Below are 18,148 nucleotides of genomic sequence, written 5' to 3' on the forward strand. Positions count from 1 at the left end.
GCCAGGAAGGCGTTTTTATGTCGATTCCTCCTCTTTCAGCACTGCATTGTGGTGCAAGCAAAAGAAGCAAAACGCGCGGCACGTTCGGGTTATCGCTTCTCGGCCTTTTGGCTAAGATCAAGTGTAGTATCTGTTCTTATCAGTTTAATATCTGATACGTCCCCTATCTGGGGACCATATATTAAATGGATTTTTAGAACAGGGAGATGGAAATAGAGCTTGCTCTGTCCACTCCACGCATTGACCTGGTATTGCAGTATTTCCAGGACCGGTGCACCCTTTCCTTATGTGTTTACTAAAATCAGATTCCAAAAGTGCTTTTTGTGTTTGCCATTGTTTTTGTCTTTCGGATGGGATCTCCCCTTTTAATCCCATTATTTCAACACCTGTTGGACAATGCATTTGTACAGTCATGTGTGATAATGAGCTAATTTATTAAATGCAATTAATTAATACATTGCCACCTCTTGTTTTGTATCGTCTGTGTTTCTGTGTTTCCGGCATTTCACATTGGAACAGCTCATTCACCTTCCTTGTCTTCTCTCCGCCCTCCCTCCTAGGTAGGTTAAAGAGCTGCACCTGAGCCAGCCACTGATTGATGCAGCACCATAGTCAAATAGTGGAGTGGAGTAGGGGAACAGCAAACAGCCATTAAAGCAGCCAGCCCGCCCGCCCGCCCGCCCGTCACAATGGACCTACCTGTTTACACTAGATGGATGTGATGGAATGTACTGTGGTCCCAGGGGCGTAGCTAAAGGCTCATGGGCCCAGGTGCAAACTTTGAGTTTGGGCCCCCCTACGCATCTTCTCTCTAACTTTCAGCTGCATTACTGGGTCTCTAAAGTAACCCCTCAAAACAAAAATATATACATCAGAGACGAATAAAACAACTTTTATAACACGGCAGGCTTAAAGCGGCGCAGTTCCATGTATGATAGTATACCTAAATAATGAAGTCACCAAATAAAGGTCATATACCAGCTCTACACAGTGAAAAATTAATACACTACAGTTGTATCCCGATTTCCCTTTTCTACTCTATCCATGCCAGACCGGCATGACTTCTTCCAGCCACCACTTGTCTCTTCACACAAACTACAAATTATGCTGTTAGCCCCAATAGCCCTCTTAGTGCCCTCTCCACCTTAATAGTGGCCCCATTTGTGCCCCAAACTGTACTAGTGCCCCCTTTTGTTCCCTACAAAGTAATAGTGCCCCCACCACAAAATCAGAATGCCTTTTTTGTGCCCCACAGTAATACCCTCCTTTGTGCCTTATACAGCCACAATACCAACTTTTTTGCCCCCCACAGTATATTTGATCATTCTCTTATTGCTGGAGGCGATCGAGAGACCAGGGGTCCCAAACCCTCTGAGCCTCCTCACTGCACCCCTGCAGTAAAGAGGAGCTTGAATGGAGCGGCTGTTGAGCATACGCCCGCCGCACCATTCACGGTCTATGACAATGACGTAAATAGACTTTGAATGGAGCAATGTAGAGTGCATGCACGATCACTGCTCCATTCAATGTCCTGCTTACAGTGAGGAGGAATGGGGGGGTTTGGAACCCCAGTTCTCATGATTGGTGGGTGTCCCAGCGAAAACAAAATGATCACTAAGGATAGGTGATAATTTATGATTCTGGCAAAAAAAACAACTTTATAAACCTTTAGGAGCAGCCTCTTTATTTTTTATAGTTTCCTAATGGACACTGGCATAGCAGAGCTGTGTGCTTCACATTACAGCACAGCTCCAGACCTCCAGTAATGTGCAATCATTCATGACCCACAGTAACCTCTAGCCCCCTTATCAGTGTCTTCCCGATAACTGGAGGCTGAGCTGTCCTGTGATGAATTATGACCCTCAGTAACCTCTTATCAGTGTCCTGTCTGCGCTGCTCTCACTGCTGAATCCTCCCGTTCTGTCCTCTATTTGCAGGATGGAAAGAACAGAGAGAGAGACAGCAAAGATCAAACAGTATAGGAAAAAACACTAAAGAGAGACAGTGTAATTACAAGAGATGCCTGTCCAGAACTCACATGGATGTGGGGAAACGAGCAGGGATGAGACATGAGCTTTTTCCTTACACAGCGTGCGGCAGTGTGTGTATCTAGGCTCCTCCTCCCCTGTCTCCTCCAATCCAGTGCCTCAGAGCACAAGAAGGGAGGGGGAGTACACACGCTGATACACACAAGCTACTGCTCATGCGCTGTGTAAAGATCGATTTTATCTAAGAAGCAATGATACGGACACTAAGTGTGGCGAGGGGGGCCCGTGGGCCCCTCAGGCTTAGGGGCCCGGTCGCAACTGCGACCGCTGCGACCCCTATAGCTACGCCACTGTGTGGTCCCTACATTTCAAGAAGAAGTAAGAATTGCAGTTGCAACAAACCCTTGCTTGCCTACAAAGAGAGCAGCAATTTGGATTTGTTACTATGTTACCTGGAAGAATAACAAACTGTGCAAGGATGGAGGTTGTAGGAGCAAGGAGAACAAGTTGTCTGTAAAGTTGGTGGATGCCTATTTTCCATTTTGCAGTCCCTTGTCTCCCTCTTGTGGCCTCCTGGAGGCAACTAGCTGTGCAAAAAAAAGACAGCCTGGGGGCCGGCTGTTGCAGTGTTGCCCTCTCAGGCAACACTGAGTGACTGACTGAGCCGCACCGTCTTATATAAAGTTCAGACGGAACTTTGCACGTGTCATAGTGGAGACCTCAGGAGCCAGAGCCAGCTTTCTGACATCATAATGGGGCCTCAGATATAAAAGCCTGGGCCCAGGCAGTGTTGGTCAGTGCTGCTCAGCAGGCAGCACTGGACTGGATTAAAGCTGATACAAGGTGTGAAAGGAGAAGGGGTGGCAGTGGGCATGCACTTACTGCTGCTGCTGCTGCCAGTGTTTGCACGGCAGGAGGGCATTTGGGCGTTGCCAGGAAGGCGTTTTTATGTCGATTCCTCCTCTTTCAGCACTGCATTGTGGTGCAAGCAAAAGAAGCAAAACGCGCGGCACGTTCGGGTTATCGCTTCTCGGCCTTTTGGCTAAGATCAAGTGTAGTATCTGTTCTTATCAGTTTAATATCTGATACGTCCCCTATCTGGGGACCATATATTAAATGGATTTTTAGAACAGGGAGATGGAAATAGAGCTTGCTCTGTCCACTCCACGCATTGACCTGGTATTGCAGTATTTCCAGGACCGGTGCACCCTTTCCTTATGTGTTTACTAAAATCAGATTCCAAAAGTGCTTTTTGTGTTTGCCATTGTTTTTGTCTTTCGGATGGGATCTCCCCTTTTAATCCCATTATTTCAACACCTATTGGACAATGCATTTGTACAGTCATGTGTGATAATGAGCTAATTTATTAAATGCAATTAATTAATACATTGCCACCTCTTGTTTTGTGTCGTCTGTGTTTCTGTGTTTCCGGCATTTCACATTGGAACAGCTCATTCACCTTCCTTGTCTTCTCTCCGCCCTCCCTCCTAGGTAGGTTAAAGAGCTGCACCTGAGCCAGCCACTGATTGATGCAGCACCATAGTCAAATAATGGAGTGGAGTAGGGGAACAGCAAACAGCCATTAAAGCAGCCAGCCCGCCCGCCCGTCACAATGGACCTACCTGTGTACACTAGATGGATGTGATGGAATGTACTGTGGTCCCTACATTTCAAGAAGAAGTAAGAATTGCAGTTGCAACAAACCCTTGCTTGCCTACAAAGAGAGCAGCAATTTGGATTTGTTACTATGTTACCTGGAAGAATAACAAACTGTGCAAGGATGGAGGTTGTAGGAGCAAGGAGAACAAGTTGTCTGTAAAGTTGGTGGATGCCTATTTTCCATTTTGCAGTCCCTTGTCTCCCTCTTGTGGCCTCCTGGAGGCAACTAGCTGTGCAAAAAAAAGACAGCCTGGGGGCCGGCTGTTGCAGTGTTGCCCTCTCAGGCAACACTGAGTGACTGACTGAGCCGCACCGTCTTATATAAAGTTCAGACGGAACTTTGCACGTGTCATAGTGGAGACCTCAGGAGCCAGAGCCAGCTTTCTGACATCATAATGGGGCCTCAGAGATAAAAGCCTGGGCCCAGGCAGTGTTGGTCAGTGCTGCTCAGCAGGCAGCACTGGACTGGATTAAAGCTGATACAAGGTGTGAAAGGAGAAGGGGTGGCAGTGGGCATGCACTTACTGCTGCTGCTGCTGCTGCTGCTGCTGCTGCTGCCAGTGTTTGCACGGCAGGAGGGCATTTGGGCGTTGCCAGGAAGGCGTTTTTATGTCGATTCCTCCTCTTTCAGCACTGCATTGTGGTGCAAGCAAAAGAAGCAAAACGCGCGGCACGTTCGGGTTATCGCTTCTCGGCCTTTTGGCTAAGATCAAGTGTAGTATCTGTTCTTATCAGTTTAATATCTGATACGTCCCCTATCTGGAGACCATATATTAAATGGATTTTTAGAACAGGGAGATGGAAATAGAGCTTGCTCTGTCCACTCCACGCATTGACCTGGTATTGCAGTATTTCCAGGACCGGTGCACCCTTTCCTTATGTGTTTACTAAAATCAGATTCCAAAAGTGCTTTTTGTGTTTGCCATTGTTTTTGTCTTTCGGATGGGATCTCCCCTTTTAATCCCATTATTTCAACACCTGTTGGACAATGCATTTGTACAGTCATGTGTGATAATGAGCTAATTTATTAAATGCAATTAATTAATACATTGCCACCTCTTGTTTTGTGTCGTCTGTGTTTCTGTGTTTCCGGCATTTCACATTGGAACAGCTCATTCACCTTCCTTGTCTTCTCTCCGCCCTCCCTCCTAGGTAGGTTAAAGAGCTGCACCTGAGCCAGCCACTGATTGATGCAGCACCATAGTCAAATAGTGGAGTGGAGTAGGGGAACAGCAAACAGCCATTAAAGCAGCCAGCCCGCCCGCCCGCCCGCCCGTCACAATGGACCTACCTGTGTACACTAGATGGATGTGATGGAATGTACTGTGGTCCCTACATTTCAAGAAGAAGTAAGAATTGCAGTTGCAACAAACCCTTGCTTGCCTACAAAGAGAGCAGCAATTTGGATTTGTTACTATGTTACCTGGAAGAATAACAAACTGTGCAAGGATGGAGGTTGTAGGAGCAAGGAGAACAAGTTGTCTGTAAAGTTGGTGGATGCCTATTTTCCATTTTGCAGTCCCTTGTCTCCCTCTTGTGGCCTCCTGGAGGCAACTAGCTGTGCAAAAAAAAGACAGCCTGGGGGCCGGCTGTTGCAGTGTTGCCCTCTCAGGCAACACTGAGTGACTGACTGAGCCGCACCGTCTTATATAAAGTTCAGACGGAACTTTGCACGTGTCATAGTGGAGACCTCAGGAGCCAGAGCCAGCTTTCTGACATCATAATGGGGCCTCAGAGATAAAAGCCTGGGCCCAGGCAGTGTTGGTCAGTGCTGCTCAGCAGGCAGCACTGGACTGGATTAAAGCTGATACAAGGTGTGAAAGGAGAAGGGGTGGCAGTGGGCATGCACTTACTGCTGCTGCTGCTGCTGCTGCTGCCAGTGTTTGCACGGCAGGAGGGCATTTGGGCGTTGCCAGGAAGGCGTTTTTATGTCGATTCCTCCTCTTTCAGCACTGCATTGTGGTGCAAGCAAAAGAAGCAAAACGCGCGGCACGTTCGGGTTATCGCTTCTCGGCCTTTTGGCTAAGATCAAGTGTAGTATCTGTTCTTATCAGTTTAATATCTGATACGTCCCCTATCTGGGGACCATATATTAAATGGATTTTTAGAACAGGGAGATGGAAATAGAGCTTGCTCTGTCCACTCCACGCATTGACCTGGTATTGCAGTATTTCCAGGACCGGTGCACCCTTTCCTTATGTGTTTACTAAAATCAGATTCCAAAAGTGCTTTTTGTGTTTGCCATTGTTTTTGTCTTTCGGATGGGATCTCCCCTTTTAATCCCATTATTTCAACACCTGTTGGACAATGCATTTGTACAGTCATGTGTGATAATGAGCTAATTTATTAAATGCAATTAATTAATACATTGCCACCTCTTGTTTTGTGTCGTCTGTGTTTCTGTGTTTCCGGCATTTCACATTGGAACAGCTCATTCACCTTCCTTGTCTTCTCTCCGCCCTCCCTCCTAGGTAGGTTAAAGAGCTGCACCTGAGCCAGCCACTGATTGATGCAGCACCATAGTCAAATAGTGGAGTGGAGTAGGGGAACAGCAAACAGCCATTAAAGCAGCCAGCCCGCCCGCCCGCCCGCCCGTCACAATGGACCTACCTGTGTACACTAGATGGATGTGATGGAATGTACTGTGGTCCCTACATTTCAAGAAGAAGTAAGAATTGCAGTTGCAACAAACCCTTGCTTGCCTACAAAGAGAGCAGCAATTTGGATTTGTTACTATGTTACCTGGAAGAATAACAAACTGTGCAAGGATGGAGGTTGTAGGAGCAAGGAGAACAAGTTGTCTGTAAAGTTGGTGGATGCCTATTTTCCATTTTGCAGTCCCTTGTCTCCCTCTTGTGGCCTCCTGGAGGCAACTAGCTGTGCAAAAAAAAGACAGCCTGGGGGCCGGCTGTTGCAGTGTTGCCCTCTCAGGCAACACTGAGTGACTGACTGAGCCGCACCGTCTTATATAAAGTTCAGACGGAACTTTGCACGTGTCATAGTGGAGACCTCAGGAGCCAGAGCCAGCTTTCTGACATCATAATGGGGCCTCAGAGATAAAAGCCTGGGCCCAGGCAGTGTTGGTCAGTGCTGCTCAGCAGGCAGCACTGGACTGGATTAAAGCTGATACAAGGTGTGAAAGGAGAATGGGTGGCAGTGGGCATGCACTTACTGCTGCTGCTGCCAGTGTTTGCACGGCAGGAGGGCGTTTGGGCGTTGCCAGGAAGGCGTTTTTATGTCGATTCCTCCTCTTTCAGCACTGCATTGTGGTGCAAGCAAAAGAAGCAAAACGCGCGGCACGTTCGGGTTATCGCTTCTCGGCCTTTTGGCTAAGATCAAGTGTAGTATCTGTTCTTATCAGTTTAATATCTAATACGTCCCCTATCTGGGGACCATATATTAAATGGATTTTTAGAACAGGGAGATGGAAATAGAGCTTGCTCTGTCCACTCCACGCATTGACCTGGTATTGCAGTATTTCCAGGACCGGTGCACCCTTTCCTTATGTGTTTACTAAAATCAGATTCCAAAAGTGCTTTTTGTGTTTGCCATTGTTTTTGTCTTTCGGATGGGATCTCCCCTTTTAATCCCATTATTTCAACACCTGTTGGACAATGCATTTGTACAGTCATGTGTGATAATGAGCTAATTTATTAAATGCAATTAATTAATACATTGCCACCTCTTGTTTTGTGTCGTCTGTGTTTCTGTGTTTCCGGCATTTCACATTGGAACAGCTCATTCACCTTCCTTGTCTTCTCTCCGCCCTCCCTCCTAGGTAGGTTAAAGAGCTGCACCTGAGCCAGCCACTGATTGATGCAGCACCATAGTCAAATAGTGGAGTGGAGTAGGGGAACAGCAAACAGCCATTAAAGCAGCCAGCCCGCCCGCCCGCCCGCCCGTCACAATGGACCTACCTGTGTACACTAGATGGATGTGATGGAATGTACTGTGGTCCCTACATTTCAAGAAGAAGTAAGAATTGCAGTTGCAACAAACCCTTGCTTGCCTACAAAGAGAGCAGCAATTTGGATTTGTTACTATGTTACCTGGAAGAATAACAAACTGTGCAAGGATGGAGGTTGTAGGAGCAAGGAGAACAAGTTGTCTGTAAAGTTGGTGGATGCCTATTTTCCATTTTGCAGTCCCTTGTCTCCCTCTTGTGGCCTCCTGGAGGCAACTAGCTGTGCAAAAAAAAGACAGCCTGGGGGCCGGCTGTTGCAGTGTTGCCCTCTCAGGCAACACTGAGTGACTGACTGAGCCGCACCGTCTTATATAAAGTTCAGACGGAACTTTGCACGTGTCATAGTGGAGACCTCAGGAGCCAGAGCCAGCTTTCTGACATCATAATGGGGCCTCAGAGATAAAAGCCTGGGCCCAGGCAGTGTTGGTCAGTGCTGCTCAGCAGGCAGCACTGGACTGGATTAAAGCTGATACAAGGTGTGAAAGGAGAAGGGGTGGCAGTGGGCATGCACTTACTGCTGCTGCTGCTGCTGCCAGTGTTTGCACGGCAGGAGGGCGTTTGGGCGTTGCCAGGAAGGCGTTTTTATGTCGATTCCTCCTCTTTCAGCACTGCATTGTGGTGCAAGCAAAAGAAGCAAAACGCGCGGCACGTTCGGGTTATCGCTTCTCGGCCTTTTGGCTAAGATCCAGTGTAGTATCTGTTCTTATCAGTTTAATATCTGATACGTCCCCTATCTGGGGACCATATATTAAATGGATTTTTAGAACAGGGAGATGGAAATAGAGCTTGCTCTGTCCACTCCACGCATTGACCTGGTATTGCAGTATTTCCAGGACCGGTGCACCCTTTCCTTATGTGTTTACTAAAATCAGATTCCAAAAGTGCTTTTTGTGTTTGCCATTGTTTTTGTCTTTCGGATGGGATCTCCCCTTTTAATCCCATTATTTCAACACCTGTTGGACAATGCATTTGTACAGTCATGTGTGATAATGAGCTAATTTATTAAATGCAATTAATTAATACATTGCCACCTCTTGTTTTGTGTCGTCTGTGTTTCTGTGTTTCCGGCATTTTACATTGCAACAGCTCATTCACCTTCCTTGTCTTCTCTCCGCCCTCCCTCCTAGGTAGGTTAAAGAGCTGCACCTGAGCCAGCCACTGATTGATGCAGCACCATAGTCAAATAGTGGAGTGGAGTAGGGGAACAGCAAACAGCCATTAAAGCAGCCAGCCCGCCCGCCCGCCCGCCCGCCCGTCACAATGGACCTACCTGTGTACACTAGATGGATGTGATGGAATGTACTGTGGTCCCTACATTTCAAGAAGAAGTAAGAATTGCAGTTGCAACAAACCCTTGCTTGCCTACAAAGAGAGCAGCAATTTGGATTTGTTACTATGTTACCTGGAAGAATAACAAACTGTGCAAGGATGGAGGTTGTAGGAGCAAGGAGAACAAGTTGTCTGTAAAGTTGGTGGATGCCTATTTTCCATTTTGCAGTCCCTTGTCTCCCTCTTGTGGCCTCCTGGAGGCAACTAGCTGTGCAAAAAAAAGACAGCCTGGGGGCCGGCTGTTGCAGTGTTGCCCTCTCAGGCAACACTGAGTGACTGACTGAGCCGCACCGTCTTATATAAAGTTCAGACGGAACTTTGCACGTGTCATAGTGGAGACCTCAGGAGCCAGAGCCAGCTTTCTGACATCATAATGGGGCCTCAGAGATAAAAGCCTGGGCCCAGGCAGTGTTGGTCAGTGCTGCTCAGCAGGCAGCACTGGACTGGATTAAAGCTGATACAAGGTGTGAAAGGAGAAGGGGTGGCAGTGGGCATGCACTTACTGCTGCTGCTGCTGCTGCTGCCAGTGTTTGCACGGCAGGAGGGCATTTGGGCGTTGCCAGGAAGGCGTTTTTATGTCGATTCCTCCTCTTTCAGCACTGCATTGTGGTGCAAGCAAAAGAAGCAAAACGCGCGGCACGTTCGGGTTATCGCTTCTCGGCCTTTTGGCTAAGATCAAGTGTAGTATCTGTTCTTATCAGTTTAATATCTGATACGTCCCCTATCTGGGGACCATATATTAAATGGATTTTTAGAACAGGGAGATGGAAATAGAGCTTGCTCTGTCCACTCCACGCATTGACCTGGTATTGCAGTATTTCCAGGACCGGTGCACCCTTTCCTTATGTGTTTACTAAAATCAGATTCCAAAAGTGCTTTTTGTGTTTGCCATTGTTTTTGTCTTTCGGATGGGATCTCCCCTTTTAACCCCTTAATGACCGCCGATACGTCTTTTTACGGCGGTCATTAGTGGGCTTTATTCTAGAGCGCCGCCAAACTACGTCGCTGCATTAGAATAAAGTAAACAGAGCAGGGAGCCGTGAAATCTCCCTGCTCTCAGCTGCCAGAAGCAGCTGAGGGCTGGGGGCGTCCCTGCTCTGCCGGGTGAGATCGATATTAGTATCGATCTCACCCGTTTAACCCTTCAGATGCGGTGCACAATAGCGAGCACCGCATCTGAATGGTTTTGCAGAGAGGGAGGGAGCTCCCTCTCATCTCACTGACACCCGGCGATAAAATCGCCGAGTGTCTGTGTCTTCTATGGCAGCCGGGGGTCTAATAAAGACCCCCAGGTCTGCCTGCAGCGAATGCCTGCTAGATCATGCCGCAGGCATGACCTAGCAGATGCCTGTCCGTTTTAAACGGACAGGCAGTAATACACTGCAATACAAAAGTATTGCAGTGTATTATAATAGCGATCGGAGGATAGGGAAGTCCCCTAGTGGGACTAGTAAAAAAGTAAAAAAAAGTTTAATAAAGTTAATTAAAAAAAAAAGTGAAAAAAAAAAAAATGAAAAACCCAGCTTTTCCCCTTACAAAATGCTTTACTATTAAAAAAAACTACAATAAAGCAAAAAAGTTACACATATTTGGTATCGCCGCGTCCGTAACGACCCCGACTATAAAGCTGTTACATTATTTAACCCGCACGGTGAACGTCGTAAAAAATAAAATAAAAAACGATGGAAAAATTGCTGTTTTCTGTTAATCCTGACTTAAAAAAAATGTGATAGAAAGTGATCAAAAAGTCGCATCTACTCTCAAATGGTACCAATAAAAACTGCAAGTCGTCCCGCAAAAAACAAGACCTTATACAGCTATGCCGACGCAAAAATAAAAAAGTTACAGCTCTTCGAATGTGACAATGGAAAAATGTAAAAAATCGCTTGGACATTAGGGCCCAGAATGCCAGCAGGGGGAAGGGGTTAATCCCATTATTTCAACACCTGTTGGACAATGCATTTGTACAGTCATGTGTGATAATGAGCTAATTTATTAAATGCAATTAATTAATACATTGCCACCTCTTGTTTTGTGTCGTCTGTGTTTCTGTGTTTCCGGCATTTCACATTGGAACAGCTCATTCACCTTCCTTGTCTTCTCTCCGCCCTCCCTCCTAGGTAGGTTAAAGAGCTGCACCTGAGCCAGCCACTGATTGATGCAGCACCATAGTCAAATAGTGGAGTGGAGTAGGGGAACAGCAAACAGCCATTAAAGCAGCCAGCCCGCCCGCCCGCCCGTCACAATGGACCTACCTGTGTACACTAGATGGATGTGATGGAATGTACTGTGGTCCCTACATTTCAAGAAGAAGTAAGAATTGCAGTTGCAACAAACCCTTGCTTGCCTACAAAGAGAGCAGCAATTTGGATTTGTTACTATGTTACCTGGAAGAATAACAAACTGTGCAAGGATGGAGGTTGTAGGAGCAAGGAGAACAAGTTGTCTGTAAAGTTGGTGGATGCCTATTTTCCATTTTGCAGTCCCTTGTCTCCCTCTTGTGGCCTCCTGGAGGCAACTAGCTGTGCAAAAAAAAAGACAGCCTGGGGGCCGGCTGTTGCAGTGTTGCCCTCTCAGGCAACACTGAGTGACTGACTGAGCCGCACCGTCTTATATAAAGTTCAGACGGAACTTTGCACGTGTCATAGTGGAGACCTCAGGAGCCAGAGCCAGCTTTCTGACATCATAATGGGGCCTCAGAGATAAAAGCCTGGGCCCAGGCAGTGTTGGTCAGTGCTGCTCAGCAGGCAGCACTGGACTGGATTAAAGCTGATACAAGGTGTGAAAGGAGAAGGGGTGGCAGTGGGCATGCACTTACTGCTGCTGCTGCTGCTGCTGCTGCTGCTGCTGCCAGTGTTTGCACGGCAGGAGGGCATTTGGGCGTTGCCAGGAAGGCGTTTTTATGTCGATTCCTCCTCTTTCAGCACTGCATTGTGGTGCAAGCAAAAGAAGCAAAACGTGCGGCACGTTCGGGTTATCGCTTCTCGGCCTTTTGGCTAAGATCGAGTGTAGTATCTGTTCTTATCAGTTTAATATCTGATACGTCCCCTATCTGGGGACCATATATTAAATGGATTTTTAGAACAGGGAGATGGAAATAGAGCTTGCTCTGTCCACTCCACGCATTGACCTGGTATTTCAGTATTTCCAGGACCGGTGCACCCTTTCCTTATGTGTTTACTAAAATCAGATTCCAAAAGTGCTTTTTGTGTTTGCCATTGTTTTTGTCTTTCGGATGGGATCTCCCCTTTTAATCCCATTATTTCAACACCTGTTGGACAATGCATTTGTACAGTCATGTGTGATAATGAGCTAATTTATTAAATGCAATTAATTAATACATTGCCACCTCTTGTTTTGTGTCGTCTGTGTTTCCGGCATTTCACATTGGAACAGCTCATTCACCTTCCTTGTCTTCTCTCCGCCCTCCCTCCTAGGTAGGTTAAAGAGCTGCACCTGAGCCAGCCACTGATTGATGCAGCACCATAGTCAAATAGTGGAGTGGAGTAGGGGAACAGCAAACAGCCATTAAAGCAGCCAGCCCGCCCGCCCGCCCGTCACAATGGACCTACCTGTGTACACTAGATGGATGTGATGGAATGTACTGTGGTCCCTACATTTCAAGAAGAAGTAAGAATTGCAGTTGCAACAAACCCTTGCTTGCCTACAAACAGAGCAGCAATTTGGATTTGTTACTATGTTACCTGGAAGAATAACAAACTGTGCAAGGATGGAGGTTGTAGGAGCAAGGAGAACAAGTTGTCTGTAAAGTTGGTGGATGCCTATTTTCCATTTTGCAGTCCCTTGTCTCCCACTTGTGGCCTCCTGGAGGCAACTAGCTGTGCAAAAAAAAGACAGCCTGGGGGCCGGCTGTTGCAGTGTTGCCCTCTCAGGCAACACTGAGTGACTGACTGAGCCGCACCGTCTTATATAAAGTTCAGACGGAACTTTGCACGTGTCATAGTGGAGACCTCAGGAGCCAGAGCCAGCTTTCTGACATCATAATGGGGCCTCAGAGATAAAAGCCTGGGCCCAGGCAGTGTTGGTCAGTGCTGCTCAGCAGGCAGCACTGGACTGGATTAAAGCTGATACAAGGTGTGAAAGGAGAAGGGGTGGCAGTGGGCATGCACTTACTGCTGCTGCTGCTGCTGCTGCTGCTGCTGCTGCCAGTGTTTGCACGGCAGGAGGGCATTTGGGCGTTGCCAGGAAGGCGTTTTTATGTCGATTCCTCCTCTTTCAGCACTGCATTGTGGTGCAAGCAAAAGAAGCAAAACGCGCGGCACGTTCGGGTTATCGCTTCTCGGCCTTTTGGCTAAGATCAAGTGTAGTATCTGTTCTTATCAGTTTAATATCTGATACGTCCCCTATCTGGGGACCATATATTAAATGGATTTTTAGAACAGGGAGATGGAAATAGAGCTTGCTCTGTCCACTCCACGCATTGACCTGGTATTGCAGTATTTCCAGGACCGGTGCACCCTTTCCTTATGTGTTTACTAAAATCAGATTCCAAAAGTGCTTTTTGTGTTTGCCATTGTTTTTGTCTTTCGGATGGGATCTCCCCTTTTAATCCCATTATTTCAACACCTGTTGGACAATGCATTTGTACAGTCATGTGTGATAATGAGCTAATTTATTAAATGCAATTAATTAATACATTGCCACCTCTTGTTTTGTGTCGTCTGTGTTTCTGTGTTTCCGGCATTTCACATTGGAACAGCTCATTCACCTTCCTTGTCTTCTCTCCGCCCTCCCTCCTAGGTAGGTTAAAGAGCTGCACCTGAGCCAGCCACTGATTGATGCAGCACCATAGTCAAATAGTGGAGTGGAGTAGGGGAACAGCAAACAGCCATTAAAGCAGCCAGCACGCCCGCCCGTCACAATGGACCTACCTGTGTACACTAGATGGATGTGATGGAATGTACTGTGGTCCCTACATTTCAAGAAGAAGTAAGAATTGCAGTTGCAACAAACCCTTGCTTGCCTACAAAGAGAGCAGCAATTTGGATTTGTTACTATGTTACCTGGAAGAATAACAAACTGTGCAAGGATGGAGGTTGTAGGAGCAAGGAGAACAAGTTGTCTGTAAAGTTGGTGGATGCCTATTTTCCATTTTGCAGTCCCTTGTCTCCCTCTTGTGGCCTCCTGGAGGCAACTAGCTGTGCAAAAAAAAGACAGCCTGGGGGCCGGCTGTTGCAGTGTTGCCCTCTCAGGCAACACTGAGTGACTGACTGAGCCGCACCGTCTTATATAAAGTTCAGACGGAACTTTGCACGTGTCATAGTGGAGACCTCAGGAGCCAGAGCCAGCTTTCTGACATCATAATGGGGCCTCAGAGATAAAAGCCTGGGCCCAGGCAGTGTTGGTCAGTGCTGCTCAGCAGGCAGCACTGGACTGGATTAAAGCTGATACAAGGTGTGAAAGGAGAAGGGGTGGCAGTGGGCATGCACTTACTGCTGCTGCTGCTGCTGCTGCTGCTGCCAGTGTTTGCACGGCAGGAGGGCATTTGGGCGTTGCCAGGAAGGCGTTTTTATGTCGATTCCTCCTCTTTCAGCACTGCATTGTGGTGCAAGCAAAAGAAGCAAAACGCGCGGCACGTTCGGGTTATCGCTTCTCGGCCTTTTGGCTAAGATCAAGTGTAGTATCTGTTCTTATCAGTTTAATATCTGATACGTCCCCTATCTGGGGACCATATATTAAATGGATTTTTAGAACAGGGAGATGGAAATAGAGCTTGCTCTGTCCACTCCACGCATTGACCTGGTATTGCAGTATTTCCAGGACCGGTGCACCCTTTCCTTATGTGTTTACTAAAATCAGATTCCAAAAGTGCTTTTTGTGTTTGCCATTGTTTTTGTCTTTCGGATGGGATCTCCCCTTTTAATCCCATTATTTCAACACCTGTTGGACAATGCATTTGTACAGTCATGTGTGATAATGAGCTAATTTATTAAATGCAATTAATTAATACATTGCCACCTCTTGTTTTGTGTCGTCTGTGTTTCTGTGTTTCCGGCATTTCACATTGGAACAGCTCATTCACCTTCCTTGTCTTCTCTCCGCCCTCCCTCCTAGGTAGGTTAAAGAGCTGCACCTGAGCCAGCCACTGATTGATGCAGCACCATAGTCAAATAGTGGAGTGGAGTAGGGGAACAGCAAACAGCCATTAAAGCAGCCAGCCCGCCCGCCCGCCCGTCACAATGGACCTACCTGTGTACACTAGATGGATGTGATGGAATGTACTGTGGTCCCTACATTTCAAGAAGAAGTAAGAATTGCAGTTGCAACAAACCCTTGCTTGCCTACAAAGAGAGCAGCAATTTGGATTTGTTACTATGTTACCTGGAAGAATAACAAACTGTGCAAGGATGGAGGTTGTAGGAGCAAGGAGAACAAGTTGTCTGTAAAGTTGGTGGATGCCTATTTTCCATTTTGCAGTCCCTTGTCTCCCTCTTGTGGCCTCCTGGAGGCAACTAGCTGTGCAAAAAAAAGACAGCCTGGGGGCCGGCTGTTGCAGTGTTGCCCTCTCAGGCAACACTGAGTGACTGACTGAGCCGCACCGTCTTATATAAAGTTCAGACGGAACTTTGCACGTGTCATAGTGGAGACCTCAGGAGCCAGAGCCAGCTTTCTGACATCATAATGGGGCCTCAGAGATAAAAGCCTGGGCCCAGGCAGTGTTGGTCAGTGCTGCTCAGCAGGCAGCACTGGACTGGATTAAAGCTGATACAAGGTGTGAAAGGAGAAGGGGTGGCAGTGGGCATGCACTTACTGCTGCTGCTACTGCTGCTGCCAGTGTTTGCACGGCAGGAGGGCATTTGGGCGTTGCCAGGAAGGCGTTTTTATGTCGATTCCTCCTCTTTCAGCACTGCATTGTGGTGCAAGCAAAAGAAGCAAAACGCGCGGCACGTTCGGGTTATCGCTTCTCGGCCTTTTGGCTAAGATCAAGTGTAGTATCTGTTCTTATCAGTTTAATATCTGATACGTCCCCTATCTGGGGACCATATATTAAATGGATTTTTAGAACAGGGAGATGGAAATAGAGCTTGCTCTGTCCACTCCACGCATTGACCTGGTATTGCAGTATTTCCAGGACCGGTGCACCCTTTCCTTATGTGTTTACTAAAATCAGATTCCAAAAGTGCTTTTTGTGTTTGCCATTGTTTTTGTCTTTCGGATGGGATCTCCCCTTTTAATCCCATTATTTCAACACCTGTTGGACAATGCATTTGTACAGTCATGTGTGATAATGAGCTAATTTATTAAATGCAATTAATTAATACATTGCCACCTCTTGTTTTGTGTCGTCTGTGTTTCTGTGTTTCCGGCATTTCACATTGGAACAGCTCATTCACCTTCCTTGTCTTCTCTCCGCCCTCCCTCCTAGGTAGGTTAAAGAGCTGCACCTGAGCCAGCCACTGATTGATGCAGCACCATAGTCAAATAGTGGAGTGGAGTAGGGGAACAGCAAACAGCCATTAAAGCAGCCAGCCCGCCCGCCCGCCCGTCCGTCACAATGGACCTACCTGTGTACACTAGATGGATGTGATGGAATGTACTGTGGTCCCTACATTTCAAGAAGAAGTAAGAATTGCAGTTGCAACAAACCCTTGCTTGCCTACAAAGAGAGCAGCAATTTGGATTTGTTACTATGTTACCTGGAAGAATAACAAACTGTGCAAGGATGGAGGTTGTAGGAGCAAGGAGAACAAGTTGTCTGTAAAGTTGGTGGATGCCTATTTTCCATTTTGCAGTCCCTTGTCTCCCTCTTGTGGCCTCCTGGAGGCAACTAGCTGTGCAAAAAAAAGACAGCCTGGGGGCCGGCTGTTGCAGTGTTGCCCTCTCAGGCAACACTGAGTGACTGACTGAGCCGCACCGTCTTATATAAAGTTCAGACGGAACTTTGCACGTGTCATAGTGGAGACCTCAGGAGCCAGAGCCAGCTTTCTGACATCATAATGGGGCCTCAGAGATAAAAGCCTGGGCCCAGGCAGTGTTGGTCAGTGCTGCTCAGCAGGCAGCACTGGACTGGATTAAAGCTGATACAAGGTGTGAAAGGAGAAGGGGTGGCAGTGGGCATGCACTTACTGCTGCTGCTGCTGCTGCTGCTGCTGCCAGTGTTTGCACGGCAGGAGGGCATTTGGGCGTTGCCAGGAAGGCGTTTTTATGTCGATTCCTCCTCTTTCAGCACTGCATTGTGGTGCAAGCAAAAGAAGCAAAACGCGCGGCACGTTCGGGTTATCGCTTCTCGGCCTTTTGGCTAAGATCAAGTGTAGTATCTGTTCTTATCAGTTTAATATCTGATACGTCCCCTATCTGGGGACCATATATTAAATGGATTTTTAGAACAGGGAGATGGAAATAGAGCTTGCTCTGTCCACTCCACGCATTGACCTGGTATTGCAGTATTTCCAGGACCGGTGCACCCTTTCCTTATGTGTTTACTAAAATCAGATTCCAAAAGTGCTTTTTGTGTTTGCCATTGTTTTTGTCTTTCGGATGGGATCTCCCCTTTTAATCCCATTATTTCAACACCTGTTGGACAATGCATTTGTACAGTCATGTGTGATAATGAGCTAATTTATTAAATGCAATTAATTAATACATTGCCACCTCTTGTTTTGTGTCGTCTGTGTTTCTGTGTTTCCGGCATTTCACATTGGAACAGCTCATTCACCTTCCTTGTCTTCTCTCCGCCCTCCCTCCTAGGTAGGTTAAAGAGCTGCACCTGAGCCAGCCACTGATTGATGCAGCACCATAGTCAAATAGTGGAGTGGAGTAGGGGAACAGCAAACAGCCATTAAAGCAGCCAGCCCGCCCGCCCGCCCGTCACAATGGACCTACCTGTGTACACTAGATGGATGTGATGGAATGTACTGTGGTCCCTACATTTCAAGAAGAAGTAAGAATTGCAGTTGCAACAAACCCTTGCTTGCCTACAAAGAGAGCAGCAATTTGGATTTGTTACTATGTTACCTGGAAGAATAACAAACTGTGCAAGGATGGAGGTTGTAGGAGCAAGGAGAACAAGTTGTCTGTAAAGTTGGTGGATGCCTATTTTCCATTTTGCAGTCCCTTGTCTCCCTCTTGTGGCCTCCTGGAGGCAACTAGCTGTGCAAAAAAAAGACAGCCTGGGGGCCGGCTGTTGCAGTGTTGCCCTCTCAGGCAACACTGAGTGACTGACTGAGCCGCACCGTCTTATATAAAG

At 47.1% G+C, this 18,148-nt stretch overlaps 12 non-coding genes across 12 annotated transcripts; all 12 read left to right on the forward strand.

Moving 5' to 3' along the window:
* The first annotated feature begins 91 nt into the window (after window positions 1-91).
* Window positions 92-282, forward strand: LOC142679502 (U2 spliceosomal RNA). The gene has a single exon (XR_012852742.1). It is a non-coding gene; the product is annotated as a U2 spliceosomal RNA (small nuclear RNA).
* Window positions 283-3,010: 2,728 nt separating this feature from the next.
* LOC142679503 (U2 spliceosomal RNA) lies at window positions 3,011-3,201 on the forward strand. Its single transcript, XR_012852743.1, has one exon. It is a non-coding gene; the product is annotated as a U2 spliceosomal RNA (small nuclear RNA).
* Window positions 3,202-4,330: 1,129 nt separating this feature from the next.
* LOC142679565 (U2 spliceosomal RNA) lies at window positions 4,331-4,521 on the forward strand. Its single transcript, XR_012852795.1, has one exon. It is a non-coding gene; the product is annotated as a U2 spliceosomal RNA (small nuclear RNA).
* Window positions 4,522-5,649: 1,128 nt separating this feature from the next.
* LOC142679504 (U2 spliceosomal RNA) lies at window positions 5,650-5,840 on the forward strand. Its single transcript, XR_012852744.1, has one exon. It is a non-coding gene; the product is annotated as a U2 spliceosomal RNA (small nuclear RNA).
* A 1,116-nt stretch (window positions 5,841-6,956) lies between these two features.
* On the forward strand, window positions 6,957-7,147 carry LOC142679573 (U2 spliceosomal RNA). The gene has a single exon (XR_012852802.1). It is a non-coding gene; the product is annotated as a U2 spliceosomal RNA (small nuclear RNA).
* A 1,122-nt stretch (window positions 7,148-8,269) lies between these two features.
* Window positions 8,270-8,460, forward strand: LOC142679542 (U2 spliceosomal RNA). Its single transcript, XR_012852775.1, has one exon. It is a non-coding gene; the product is annotated as a U2 spliceosomal RNA (small nuclear RNA).
* A 1,129-nt stretch (window positions 8,461-9,589) lies between these two features.
* LOC142679505 (U2 spliceosomal RNA) lies at window positions 9,590-9,780 on the forward strand. The gene has a single exon (XR_012852745.1). It is a non-coding gene; the product is annotated as a U2 spliceosomal RNA (small nuclear RNA).
* A 2,136-nt stretch (window positions 9,781-11,916) lies between these two features.
* On the forward strand, window positions 11,917-12,107 carry LOC142679569 (U2 spliceosomal RNA). Its single transcript, XR_012852799.1, has one exon. It is a non-coding gene; the product is annotated as a U2 spliceosomal RNA (small nuclear RNA).
* Window positions 12,108-13,232: 1,125 nt separating this feature from the next.
* Window positions 13,233-13,423, forward strand: LOC142679506 (U2 spliceosomal RNA). The gene has a single exon (XR_012852746.1). It is a non-coding gene; the product is annotated as a U2 spliceosomal RNA (small nuclear RNA).
* Window positions 13,424-14,546: 1,123 nt separating this feature from the next.
* Window positions 14,547-14,737, forward strand: LOC142679507 (U2 spliceosomal RNA). Its single transcript, XR_012852747.1, has one exon. It is a non-coding gene; the product is annotated as a U2 spliceosomal RNA (small nuclear RNA).
* A 1,121-nt stretch (window positions 14,738-15,858) lies between these two features.
* LOC142679509 (U2 spliceosomal RNA) lies at window positions 15,859-16,049 on the forward strand. Its single transcript, XR_012852748.1, has one exon. It is a non-coding gene; the product is annotated as a U2 spliceosomal RNA (small nuclear RNA).
* A 1,131-nt stretch (window positions 16,050-17,180) lies between these two features.
* LOC142679510 (U2 spliceosomal RNA) lies at window positions 17,181-17,371 on the forward strand. Its single transcript, XR_012852749.1, has one exon. It is a non-coding gene; the product is annotated as a U2 spliceosomal RNA (small nuclear RNA).
* Window positions 17,372-18,148: the final 777 nt, after the last annotated feature.

This window comes from Rhinoderma darwinii (assembly GCF_050947455.1).
Source record: "Rhinoderma darwinii isolate aRhiDar2 chromosome 2 unlocalized genomic scaffold, aRhiDar2.hap1 SUPER_2_unloc_55, whole genome shotgun sequence".
In the NCBI taxonomy this organism is placed as follows: Eukaryota; Metazoa; Chordata; class Amphibia; order Anura; family Rhinodermatidae; genus Rhinoderma; species Rhinoderma darwinii.